The sequence below is a fragment of the Nicotiana sylvestris genome, chromosome 9, assembly GCF_000393655.2.
Source record: "Nicotiana sylvestris chromosome 9, ASM39365v2, whole genome shotgun sequence".
In the NCBI taxonomy this organism is placed as follows: domain Eukaryota; kingdom Viridiplantae; phylum Streptophyta; class Magnoliopsida; order Solanales; family Solanaceae; genus Nicotiana; species Nicotiana sylvestris.
In genome coordinates this window covers 140,827,388-140,840,127 of record NC_091065.1, presented here as the reverse complement: position 1 = coordinate 140,840,127, position 12,740 = coordinate 140,827,388, and positions in this window count along the sequence as shown.

Below are 12,740 nucleotides of genomic sequence, written 5' to 3'. Positions count from 1 at the left end.
TGGCTTGATTACCCTTTGGCTCTTTTGCGAGCAGAGGTATGGGTACCGGTGCCACGTCGTGCACCGCGAACATTTCCCTTGCCGCATGTTGTTCCCCCTAGACGGTTTTAATCACATCCTTTGTCGGGAATTTCATCATTTGGTGCAGAATGGATCGTTCTGCCCTCATGCAGTGTATCCACGGCCGTCCGAATAAGGCGTTATACCTCATGTCTCCTTCGAGGACATGGAATTTGGTGTTTTGGGTCGTCCCGGCCACGGTGTTTGGGAGGGTGATTTCTTCTTTTGTTGTTTCACTTGCCATGTTGAATCCATTGAAGACTCGAGTGGCGGGCATAATTTTGTCAAGCAGTCTGAGCTACTCTATCACCCTCAACCTGATAGTGTTGGCCGAACTACCTGGATCCACGAGTACGCGTTTTATTTGAAAAGAATTCACAAGGAAAGAGATTACCAGTGCATTATTGTGATGTTGAGACAAGGTCTCGGTGTCCTCTTCGCTGAATGTCTGGGAGTCCTGGGGAATATATCCTCGTGTTTGCTTTTCTCTGGTGATGGATATTTTTGTCCTTCTCATTACGGGTTCCTAAGGGGCATCGATGCCTCCCAAAATCATGTGTATGACATGTTGTGGCTCATTTGCTTCGTTATTTTTGGCCGCCTCTCTTTCCCGGAACTGATTTTTGGCTCGATCGCTAAGGAATTCTTGGAGATGACCTTTGTTAAGTAGTCAAGCTACCTCTTCTTAGAGTTGGTAGCAATCCTCGGTCTTGTGGCCGTGCATGTTGTGAAACTCACACACTAAGTTTTGATTCCTTTATGAAGGGTCCGATTGTACAGGCCTGGGACATCTAGCTTCTCTGATTTTACTGATGGAGAACATGATGTCCGATATATCAATGTAGAAGTTGTATTCTGACAAGTGAGGTGCCCTCGTTGCCCCTGCTTTTCTATCGAATCTGGCTCTGCTGGTGAGTCCTTGAGGATCCTGTCATTTGTCTATCCTTCGATCATTGCGAGGTGGGTTGTGCCTCAGGGCGTTTCTCCTGTCTTCGATGTACGGCTGATATCTTTCTTTGTTTGGTTTTGGCTCCTTTGCCAGGATCCTGCTTGGGTATACTGAGCCCGAGGGGGCTCCCAACTAGTCATGATGGGCCCTAATTTTTGACTAGACCGGTTGTGGACGTCTGACCAGGTCACAGCTGCACTTCCCAGTCGTCGGAGACTAGCGGTAGCTCCATCTGTTCCATTTGAAAGCAAGATACGAATTCTCGCAACATCTCGTTCTCCCTTTGCTTAATTTTTAAAACGTTAGATTTCCTCATTGCTACTTTTATGGCACCGGCATGTGCCTTTATGAAGGAGTCTGCTAGCATGACGAATGAGTCTATGGAGTTAGGAGCTAAGTTGTGATACCACATCATGGTCCCCTTCGAAAGTGTTTCGCCAAACTTTTCAGCAATACGGACTCGATCTCGTCGCTCTTTATATCGTTGCCCTTTACTGCGCAAGTGTACGCAGTAACGTGTTCATTGGGGTCTGAGGTCCCATTGTACTTTGGGAGCTCCAACATTCTGAACTTTTTTGGAATGGGTTTCGGGGCCGCTACCTCGGGGAACGACCTTTGTATGAACTTCTTCGAATCCACACCTTCCAGGATCGGGGGAGCACCGGAATCTGGTCGACCCTGGAGTTGTAGGTCTCAACCTTTTTGTCGTTGGCTTCTATCATTTTCTCCCCTGATTTGATTCTTTTGGTGAGGTCCTCGAGCATTTTTACGATGACAGGGTCGGCTATCGATTCGTTATTGCTCGATCTTTCAAGTACCTGTTCGACTAGGGGAGTTGTCCCTGGTGCTACCATGCTAGGAGTTTTCTGGTGACTTTGCAGCTGAGCAATAGCTAGCTGTCGTGCCTGCAATATTTCAAAAATAACATGAAGGCTAACCTCCGTTCTTCCCTAGTTGGGGTGTTTTTCTGTGCTTCTTTTTGATCCCCTTGGTGCACGCTCCTGTCAGTGTGGGAGTTTATGTCGATGCGCTAGGCATCACGTGAGACCACGTCCACGGGGACTTGCTCTAGTGCATTCCTAGGGTTTTGCGGCGGCGCAACAACACCTGGAACAACCACACTGTTTTCCCTATGGTCCTCAAGATTGTTGTTTCCTTCTCCGTTTACCGAGTTAGACATTTCGACCTGAAATCGAAGATCTTGGAATAGAAAAAGCGTGAAAGATAACTTGCGTTATGTAGTAAAACCAGCAAAAAAATAATCACTATTATTTTTAGCCCCACGGTGGGCGCCAAACTATTTACCGTGAAATTGGTAATAACAATTAAATTTGTTAATGAGACTCTGATAATATGTGATCTATTTTTATGCTAGTTTGTTAAGCAGTTGATGCTAAGTATATGAGATTTAGAGACGAAATAAAGTTAGGGATGGATCTATAACCAAACCGATAGGCTAGCTACTCGGGGCCTGAGGCTTGTCGATTCCGGGACTTGAGGTCGATCCCGGGCTCGATCACGAGCTAGCAAAGGCAGTTGCTATGTGACTAACGATTATAATAAAATCAATGGAGGCTCTTTAAGGCCAATGATAAGCAATAAATGAAGAACAAGTATGAAAACAATAAATGAAAGCAATGATATTGAGAGATGTGTTAGAGATTGAGATAGAGAGTTCTTGTATATTTTCGTGTGGAATAGATGAAGCAACTAGAGTGACCAACCCTTGCAAAGTAATAGGGTTCCCCTTTATATAGGAGGGGAATCCCTTCATAGCAACTAGTATTAATTACAAGGGTACGAAGACGTGACAACTAGATGACACCCTGACTCGGGTCACCGTATGCACTCTCTTTCCTCAGTATTGATTATTTCATAACTACGACCAACAAAATTGCAATTTCCACCAAGTGCATCCCCTTTCCTTCCTTTGTATTCAAGTAAAAGTGATTGTTTGATGTTTTATATCACATTTCATATTTAGCACGTATACCATCTCTAGTGCTGTTACAAACAAAATTCTAAACAAGAACCACCAATATCGACTATTTGCCATATGTCAACCCAAAGGCAGACTTGTATGCCAAATTCATAATAAAGCCATAGAACACCTCTAGAAGCACAATCGATTCTCTCAGTTGCTCTAAGAACTCTAGCAAGTTGCTGGAAGTCATTGAGCTCAACCCTTGACTGTTTGTTAGTTGTCAATATAAGTTTATCACTCATAGTCCATGTGCCAATTCTTACAAACCTTGTGTCAGCGTTTTGTAAATTTTGATGGAACAACTTCTTGTTTAGTAAAATTTCACCACATGCTTCTGTTATAATCTTGAGTACGTACTTTACTGAAATATCCTTATCCAAGTATCGCACCATAGTTTCATCATTCAAGGCAAACAAAAACAAAGAAGATTCTGTCTCCAAGGTAATTCCACCGCTCTTTGTCCAAACTTTGTCAAGTTGGATGAAGGGTCTTTTTCCGCATTAGAACAGTGATGAAAAGATAAAGACATTCTTGTAAAATATTGGTATGCAAACACCATTCTTGTCCGGGATCCCACACTGTAGTCATATAATTATAATACGCAAATAAGAAAAACATGCTAGTAGATCCCAATAGTAGTAGTGCTTGCATGTATTTGGTATGAACCCTTAGAGTCAAGATCTTGAAATTTATGGCTAGAACAATAGCAGGTCCACCAAGGTTCACAATGAATAGATTCGCTGCTGGATTGAATGGAAATCGAGTCACATAATCCTTAACTAATAACAATTGACAGGCATTTATCATTATACATAATTGATCGTCAAAAGCAAAATAAAGCTTACTTATCGTGGTCTATAAATTCTCCACATCCGTTGTTAAAGTCAGTATACCACTAGGATCCAAAATATACTTAAATACCTTCCTGGTGGCAGCAAGCTGAAGGCTAATCAGTGAGCCAATTTTGTCCCATCAATGAATTCTTTCAAACACTTGGCCATTGCTGATTTTCGGTCCGACCACTTCGGGATGAGCAACACCATTGTGTACCGGAGTCATGTTGTTGTCCATCTTGATTGAGTTTTCAAGCTGGAATAAAATTAAAATTCTCTCTCTATATGCTAGCACCAAAGAAGTAGTAGAAAAGTCATTTGCACCTTCCAGCATTGATTTAGCTTCATGGTCAAGCTCCTCTGTTGTGTCTACTAAGTCCCTATGCACATTCAAGGATTAAAAATCTGGCTCTTCATGAAAATAATAGTAGCAACAATAACAAATCCAGTACTGTCCCACAAGTGGGGTCTGGGGAGGGTAGTGCGTATGAAAATCTTACCCCTACCTGGTGAAGGTAGAGAGGTTATTTTCGATAGATTCTCGGCTTAAGAAAAGGTAAAAAAGAAGAGAGAGGAGGAAGAAGAAGAAGAAAAAGTAGAAAGAAAAAAGAGGAAGGAGAATAACCAAAAAGAAGGAAAAAAAGGAGAGAAAAGGAGAAGCCACGAAAAAAAGAAAAAGTAGCATCAAACAATAACAACAGGGAAATAAGGTAAATAAATATCACGACATAAATACCACATTAACCTTCAAGACTAGGTAAGATAGATCACATTATCAATATTAAATCATCGAAACATGATATATAACACTCACATAAACAACGAAAATAGTAATAACATGAGCCAAAACTAGCAATACACAATACAATTCCCCAAAATCAGGTAGTACAGAATCATGAGCTCTGAGTTGTATACATAAGAAAGTCTCAAATACAATATTTTTTGAATGTGAAAATAACAGTATCAACATAAAGGATGGGACTTAAAGGTCTGTAATAGCCATGCAACACTACCTTGAATCCTCGCGAACAACATATACACTCACTCTCGAAGTCCACTGCCTCCCACACCCTGATCTGCACAAAAATATGCAGAAGTATAGTATGAGTACATCACAATCGGTACCCAGAAAGTATTAAGACTAACATAGTAAGGTAGTGACGAGGTTCAAGTCATGTGATGCTCACTAGTCAAAGAACCTCTACAATATATCAATAACGGGCTATGACAGAGTACAATACCATTAATGTCATTAAAGCATGTGATAATAACTCAACGTAAGAAAATCTATTTGTTTTACAAACAATCATCAAATAGAAACAAAGGCATATGATAGCATATTACATACAGCTTAAAAACTTGCTGAAATACACGACAAAGTTTCAAGAATATATGTCATGATCATGAATGCCACCCTGATGCTCCATATTTTATCACAATAACAATATTTACCCTTATGCTCTATATCCGACACAATAATAATATTTACCCTTATGATCCATACCACGATACGATAACAATATCCACCCTTATGCTTCATACCCCGATATAATAACAATATAAATCACAATCACATGGCAAAACCTCACGCCAACACCCAATCAATTTGCCTAACACGTTCACATGTACCATAATCATAATACTGTGATATGCCAAATCATCACCGGAAAGACATACACTCATAATTTGTCAACAAACAGCACAAGTACATGATAATAATAAAATGCGAATGTGGGTTCAATTTTTAAAGCATGACTATGGCTAAATCAATTTAGCAGTGATTCTACAAATATCCATCTTGGCCGATCAGGACATTATAATCCTAACACATGTTCTTGAGCATGCAAAAGTAAGCTCGCATAGCCATACAATAATTATACATGTATAATAGGGAGTATATAATTAAATCAAGGCATAGTAAAAGCCTAGAGTAAATCTGGCCATAAATAACTCATAGCAATCGTGTACGCGCTCATCACCTTGCATACATGTTGCTTTACACATAACACAATTAGGAAAATAAGGTCAAATCCTAAGGGATATTCCCCTACACAAAGTTAGACAAGATACTTACCTCAATAAACCCAAATCAATCCTCTAAAATTGATTTTCTTTAAAAAAATCACCTTCGTTCGACTCAAATCTAGCAAAAAATAACTCGATAACATCAAATAAAATGCTAAATGAACCAATTCCAAATAATCAAGGGGTAGATCCTGACTACCCATAACTCTACGAGTCCAAATATGTGATTAGAATTCAAAACCGAGTCTAAATCGACTCTCAAATCCCAATTTTTATTTTCAAAACATAGAAAAAAACCCCCAAAACAATTCTCTTTCACATTTCATGATTTAGGTATAAAAATCTACGGAAAATCAAGATATAACATCAAAATCAAGTAAAAATCATTTACCCTCTTGCCTTGTGGGAAAATCCTCTTCAAATGTCACTCATCTCCAAGCCTATGGTTGAAAATATAAGAAAATGAGTCTAAGTCCAAAGGTCCCTTCTAAATAATAAGATGCAGGAGTTGCAATCATGACCAGGAGTTTGCAATTGCGAGCCTCGCAAATGCGAACTGGATCCCTCTGCCTCAGTTATCGCAATTGCAACCAGGAAGCTCGCCAATGCGTCCAAGTGTTGCAAATTTAGACTCCCCTTTGTAATTGTGGATATCACATTACGACATCAGCTTCGCAAATGCGAAGCTAGACTTCACTTCCCAACATTGCAAATGTGATACTCACTCCGCTAATGCAAGAAAACCATCATAATTGTAAGGCTGCAACACTAGCAAAATCTGACCCTTCCCCTAACTAATCCGAAACCAATTCGAAACTCATTTGAGCCCCTCGGGCTCTACATAAAACATCCATATAAGTATATAAACTCCATACAAACTTGCTGGCATGCTCGAATATCAAAATAACATCCACAACAACAAATCAAACACCAAAATGCATCATGTAAGCCTTCAAATTTAAGAGCTTCAATATTCACAATCAAGTGTTCCAAACAAACTCGGAAAGAGATCAAAATTTGTACACCAGTTCCATATGACAAAACAAACCTATTTCAAGTTCCGTAACAACAATCTGAACCTGATAGCCTCAAATTCAACTCATGGTCAAACTTATGGAATTTCTAAACTTTCAAATTGCCAACTTTTAGCAAAAGGGACAAATCACCCTAGGAACCTCCAAATCCAAATCTAGACATGCGCTTCAGTCTAAAATCACTGCAAGAACCTATTGGAACCATCCAAACACAAATCTGAGGTTGTTTACATAAAATTCAAACTTTGGCCAACTCTTATAAGTTAATCTTCCAAAAATGGAACCTAGTGTTCCAATTCACTCTAAAGCCTTCTCGAAACCAAGCCAACCTTCCAGACAAGTCACAAAACAACAAACAAACATACATGAAGCATCAAATGGGAAAACATGGCTCAAATACACAAAACGACTAGACTTGTCATTAAATTCTCCCCCTCTTAAACAAATATTCATTCTTGAATGAGTTTAGAATCATACCTAGAGTGCCAAATATGTGAGGATATTTTCTCCACATATCATGCTCTGTATCCTAAGTGTCTCATCGACTGGAGGACTTCTCTATTAGACCTTCGTCGATGCAATATATTTTCACCTCAGCTTCCGATCTTGCCTATCCAAAAAGGCCACCAGCTCCTCCTCATAAGCCAGATTCCCATCCAAATGCACCGTGCTGAAATCCAAGACATGTGACTTATCTTTATGATATTTTCGAAGCATGGAAACACGGAACACCGAATGAACTCCTGGAAGATTATGAGGCAAGGAAAATCTCTAAGCAACCTCGACGACTCTCTCCAACACCTCAAAAGGACCAATGAAACTATGGGTCAAATTTCCCTTATTCCCAAACTTCATCACACAATTCATAGATGAAACTCGAAGAAAAACCTTCTCACCCTCCACGAAAGCCACATCACGAACCTTCTAGTCCATATAACTCTTCTGCCTAGATTGAGCCGTGTGAAGTCAACTTCACCTTCTCCAAAGCATCATGGACCAAGTTTGTGCCCAATAGCCTAGCCTCACTAGGATCGAACTAACCAACAGGAGAACGATATCGCCTCCTCATATGGAGCCATCTGGATACTCGACTGGTAGTTGTTGTTGTAGGCAATCTGCCAAAGGTAGAAAGTTTCTACTAGAAACTAGTCCCACTAACCTCCCAAATAAATAGTGCATGCTCTCAACATATCCTCTAATATCTAAATGGTCCGCTCTGACTGCCCGTCCACCTGAGGGTGAAATGCAGTACTCGACTCAACTCGCACGCCCAACTTATGCTGCACCACTCTCTAAAATTGTGAAGTAAATTGAGTTCCGTAGTTTGATATTATATAAACAAGTACAGCATGCAGGCGAACAATATCGTTGATGTAGATCCTAGCCAACTACTCCGAAGTGTAGGAAGTCATGACTAAAATGGAATCAAACTTTCTCAAGGTCCATGGCAACCCTACCACAAAGTCCATAGTAATGCGCTCCCACTTCCATCCGGTATATCAATCACTGAACCGAACCACCTGGTTTCTATTATTCATGTTTGACTTGTTGATAATTCAAACACCAAGAAATGGCTTTCTTCATCCTCTTCCATCAATAATGTTGCTTAAGTCAAGATACAATCTTCGTGGAACTTAGATGAATGGAATATCATGAACTATGAGCCTCTTCAAGTATCAACTCTCTTAAGCCATTGACATTAGAAACACAAACTCGACCCGAAAGTCGCAACACACCATCATCACCAATAGTCATCTCCTTAACATGACCGTGCAGCACCGTGTCCTTAAGTAAAATCAAGTGGGGATCGTTATACTGGCGAGCCTTGATGAGCTAAAACTAGGACGAGTAAGATACAACATAAGAAATGACTCTGCTCGACACCGAAATATCTCAGCTCACAAACATGTTAGCCAATGCCTAAACATCCATAACTAAAGGCCTCTCCCCACTTGGAATGAATGCTACACTCCCCATGCTCTCTTCATTCCTTCTCAAGGCGTCTTCCACCATAGTGGCCTTCCCCAAATGATAGATGTTAATAATATCATAATCCTTCAACAACTCCAACCATCTCTGTTGCTTCAAGTTCAAAACTATATGTTTAAACAGATACTAGAGACTCTAATGATCCGTACACACCTCACAAAATATGTCATACAAGTAATGCCTCCAAATCTTGAGCGCATGTACAATAGCTGCTAACTTCAAATCATGCACCAGATAGTTCTTCTCATAGGGTTTCAACTGACGTGAAGCACAAGGAATCACACTAAAACTATAAATCAAGACACACCCGACCAATATGAGAAGCATCACAATAAAATGTATATGATCCTGATCCTAATGAAAAAACCAAAACCAGGGCTATAGTCAAGGAAGTCTTGAGCTTCTGAAAGCTCTTCTTAGACTCGCCTAACTACCTGAATGGAGCACCCTTTTGAGTCAACTTATTCAACAGGGCTCCAATGGATGAAAACCCCTCCACAGTGGCGGCAATAATACCTGGCTAAACCTAGAAAACTTCGGATCTCCCTGGCAGTAGAAGGTCTGGGCCAACTCTGAACTACTTCAATCTTCTTGAATCCACTGTAATCGCCTTACTCGATGTCACGTGGCCTAAGGATTCCACCGAATCCAACCAGAACTCACACTTAGAGAACTTAGCATATAAATTCTTCTCCCTCAGAACCTGGAGCACCGTCCTCAATGCTGCTTGTGCTCCTCCTTACTATAGGAATAAACCAAGATATCATCAATGAACACAATAACAAAGGATTCGAAATAAGGCTGGAACACACTGTTCATCAAATGCATGAATGCTGCTGGGACATTAGTCAAGCCAAAGGATATCACCAAAAACACATAATGCCCATAACGAGTCCTGAAAACTGTCTTAGGAATATCCGAAGCCCTAATCTTCAACTGTCGGTACCCCAATCTCAAATTCATCTTAGAGAAGACCCTAGCTCCCTGAAGCTGATCAAATATATCCATGCGTGGTAGTGGATACTTATTTTTGATGGTAACCTTGTTCAATTGCCTGTAGTCAATGAAGATTCTCATAGAACGATCTTTCTTCTTTACAAACAGTACTGGTGTACCCCAAGGTAAAACACTTAGCTTGATGAAACCTTTATCCAACAATTCTTGCAATTGTTCATTCAATTCCTTTAACTCTACTTGAGCCATGCGATATAGTAAAAATGATATGGGCTGAGTGCCCGGTAAATCAATACAAAAATCAATATCCCTATTAGGTGGTATTCCCAGTTGGTCTACAGGGAACACATCTGGAAACTCTCTCACTACGGGGACTGAACAACCATAGGAATATCAACGCTGACATCTTTAACAAATGCTAAGTACACCAAACACCCCTTCTCAGCCATCTATTGAGCCTTCAAAAAGGAAACCACAATACTAGGAATATGACCCAATGAACCTCTATATTCCAACCTCGGCAACCCTGGTATATCCAACCTCATGGCATTAGCATGACAATCAATAATAACATGGTACGGGGATAACCAATCCATACCCAAAATCACATTAAAATCCACCTTATTAACCAACCATAGATCAAACCTAGTCTCATAGCCCCTAATAGAAACCACACAAGAACGATAGACATGATCCACCATAATAGAATCCCCAATGGGTGTAGACATATAAACATGAATAACCAGAGAACCGGGAGACATATTCAAATATGAAGCAAAGTAGGATGACACATACGAATAAATAGAACCCATATAAAATAAAACTGAGACAATACTAGTAATGACTGCATTCGATGTGTTTGCCTCGATCCTACCAGGGAAAGCATAACAACGGGTCAGGCCTCCCCCTTTAGGATGACCATTACCTTTCTGTCCCCCACCTTTACCTTCCTGTCCCCGCCATGACCATCCAGAGCAAGAATCATAGCCTGAGTACCTTGTTGAGGTACACCCATCCAAGTCTAGGATAATCTCTCAAAATATGCTTAGTATCACCTCACTCAAAACAACCCCTATGTGAACGAGGCTGCCGAAACTGACTATGCCCCTTGACAATTGGAATATCCACTGTAGGAACCCCGTGCAAAAGGTGCACTGAAGGATGACTGTTTGGTACGAGTGCTTTGAAATCTGTGGCTAGCTGGAGTACTACGTGAAAGCTAAATTGCAAACTACACTAGACGGTTGAAATGACCTCTATCATGTTGAGACTTGGTCGTAGAGTAGAAGCCACTAAATCCTCCAAAACGACGAGGCTTCTTAGACTCCCTATCCTTCTTCTCCATCCTATGGATAGGCTCTAACCTCCTAGAAATCTCCACAACTTGCTGAAATAAAGTCTTAGTCTCTATCTCCCATGCCATCCCAAATATGAGGCTGTAGGTGAGTCCATCAATAAATCTACTAACTTTCTCTCTCTCTCTCTCAGTGGAAACCAATGGAGTTGCATAGTAGGATAACTTTATAAGCCTCATAGCATACTGGTTCACAGTTATATCCTCCTGGTGCAAATGCTCAAACTTATTCCGCAACTCATTCCTGCGGGTTTGTAGGATAAACTCCACCAAGAAGAGATCTAATAACTGGGACCGTGTAAGTGGTGTTACGCTAGTTGGACTACTCGCCTCAATAGTCTTCCACCACATGTGTGCTATCCCGGTCAACTGAAAGGTGGGAAAGTCTACCCTATTCGGCTCCACCTAATCCAAAGTATGCAATATTCTTTGACACTGATCTATGAAAACTCGTGCATCCTTAGAATCTCCTCCACTAAAATGCGGAGGACAAAGTTTCTGAAACCTCTCCAACCTCTTCTGCTTCTATGCAGACACGACTGGCCCTACCTCAGGATAAACTGCAACTACTGGTTGTATCGGTAATCACCCAGTGTCTAGTAAACATGATCTCTCTGCTATAGTAGGTAGGCAACTTGAGTGTGGTCGCCTTCCCAGCTTATGAAGTAGCTGGTGTAATCGAAATCAATCTTGTCTGGGCCAAACTCTCAGACATACCTATGAAGTGAGCATGAGTTTCCTGATGTCCTGCGTAGTGGTAGGCCCCTAAGGTACATGCTCAACATGTCCGAGATCCTTCTTCTTAACTAGAGCTATTAGTGGCTTCATAGTGATTGCTTTTGCAGGGTCTCTAGCTACAACACATGCCTCGCCTTGGCCTTGGCCTCTCGTGGCTCTAACAAGGGGCCCGGTGCCTGCTTAGCTGAGCCCGCAGACTGTGTCCTCACCATCAGTAAGAGAATAGAAGAGTAAATATTTAAACTTCAGGAATAACAAATTTGCACGATAAAGAATGAAATGAAGTGAAGTTTTTGGTAGCCTCTCGAAGATCAGTACAAAGGCCTCTTTATCGATTTGTAAGACTCTACTAAACTTGCTCATGACTTATAGAACCGATGAATCTATGGCTCTGATACCAACTTGTCACGATCCAAATCCCACCAAAGGGGTCGTGATGGCACCCAACCTTCAATATTAGGTAAGCCAAAAAACATTAATAATATAAAGTCATCCAAACATGATATAATAAGACTGAATTAACATAAAGAGTGGAAATAGTGATAGCATGAGCCAAAATAGTAATACACAATACAACCCCCCAAAACCAGGTAGCACAAAGTCATGAGCTCTAAACCGTATACATAAGGAAGTCTCAAATACAATACTGTCTAAATGTGACAACAATATCAACATAAGGGATGGATTCCAAGGGTCTGTGATGGCCATGCAAGACTTCCGTGAATCCATGTGAACAACATATGTAATCACTCTCAAAGTCTGTTGCCTCCAACACCTGAATCAATAAAAACATTTACAACGATATAGTATGAGTACACCA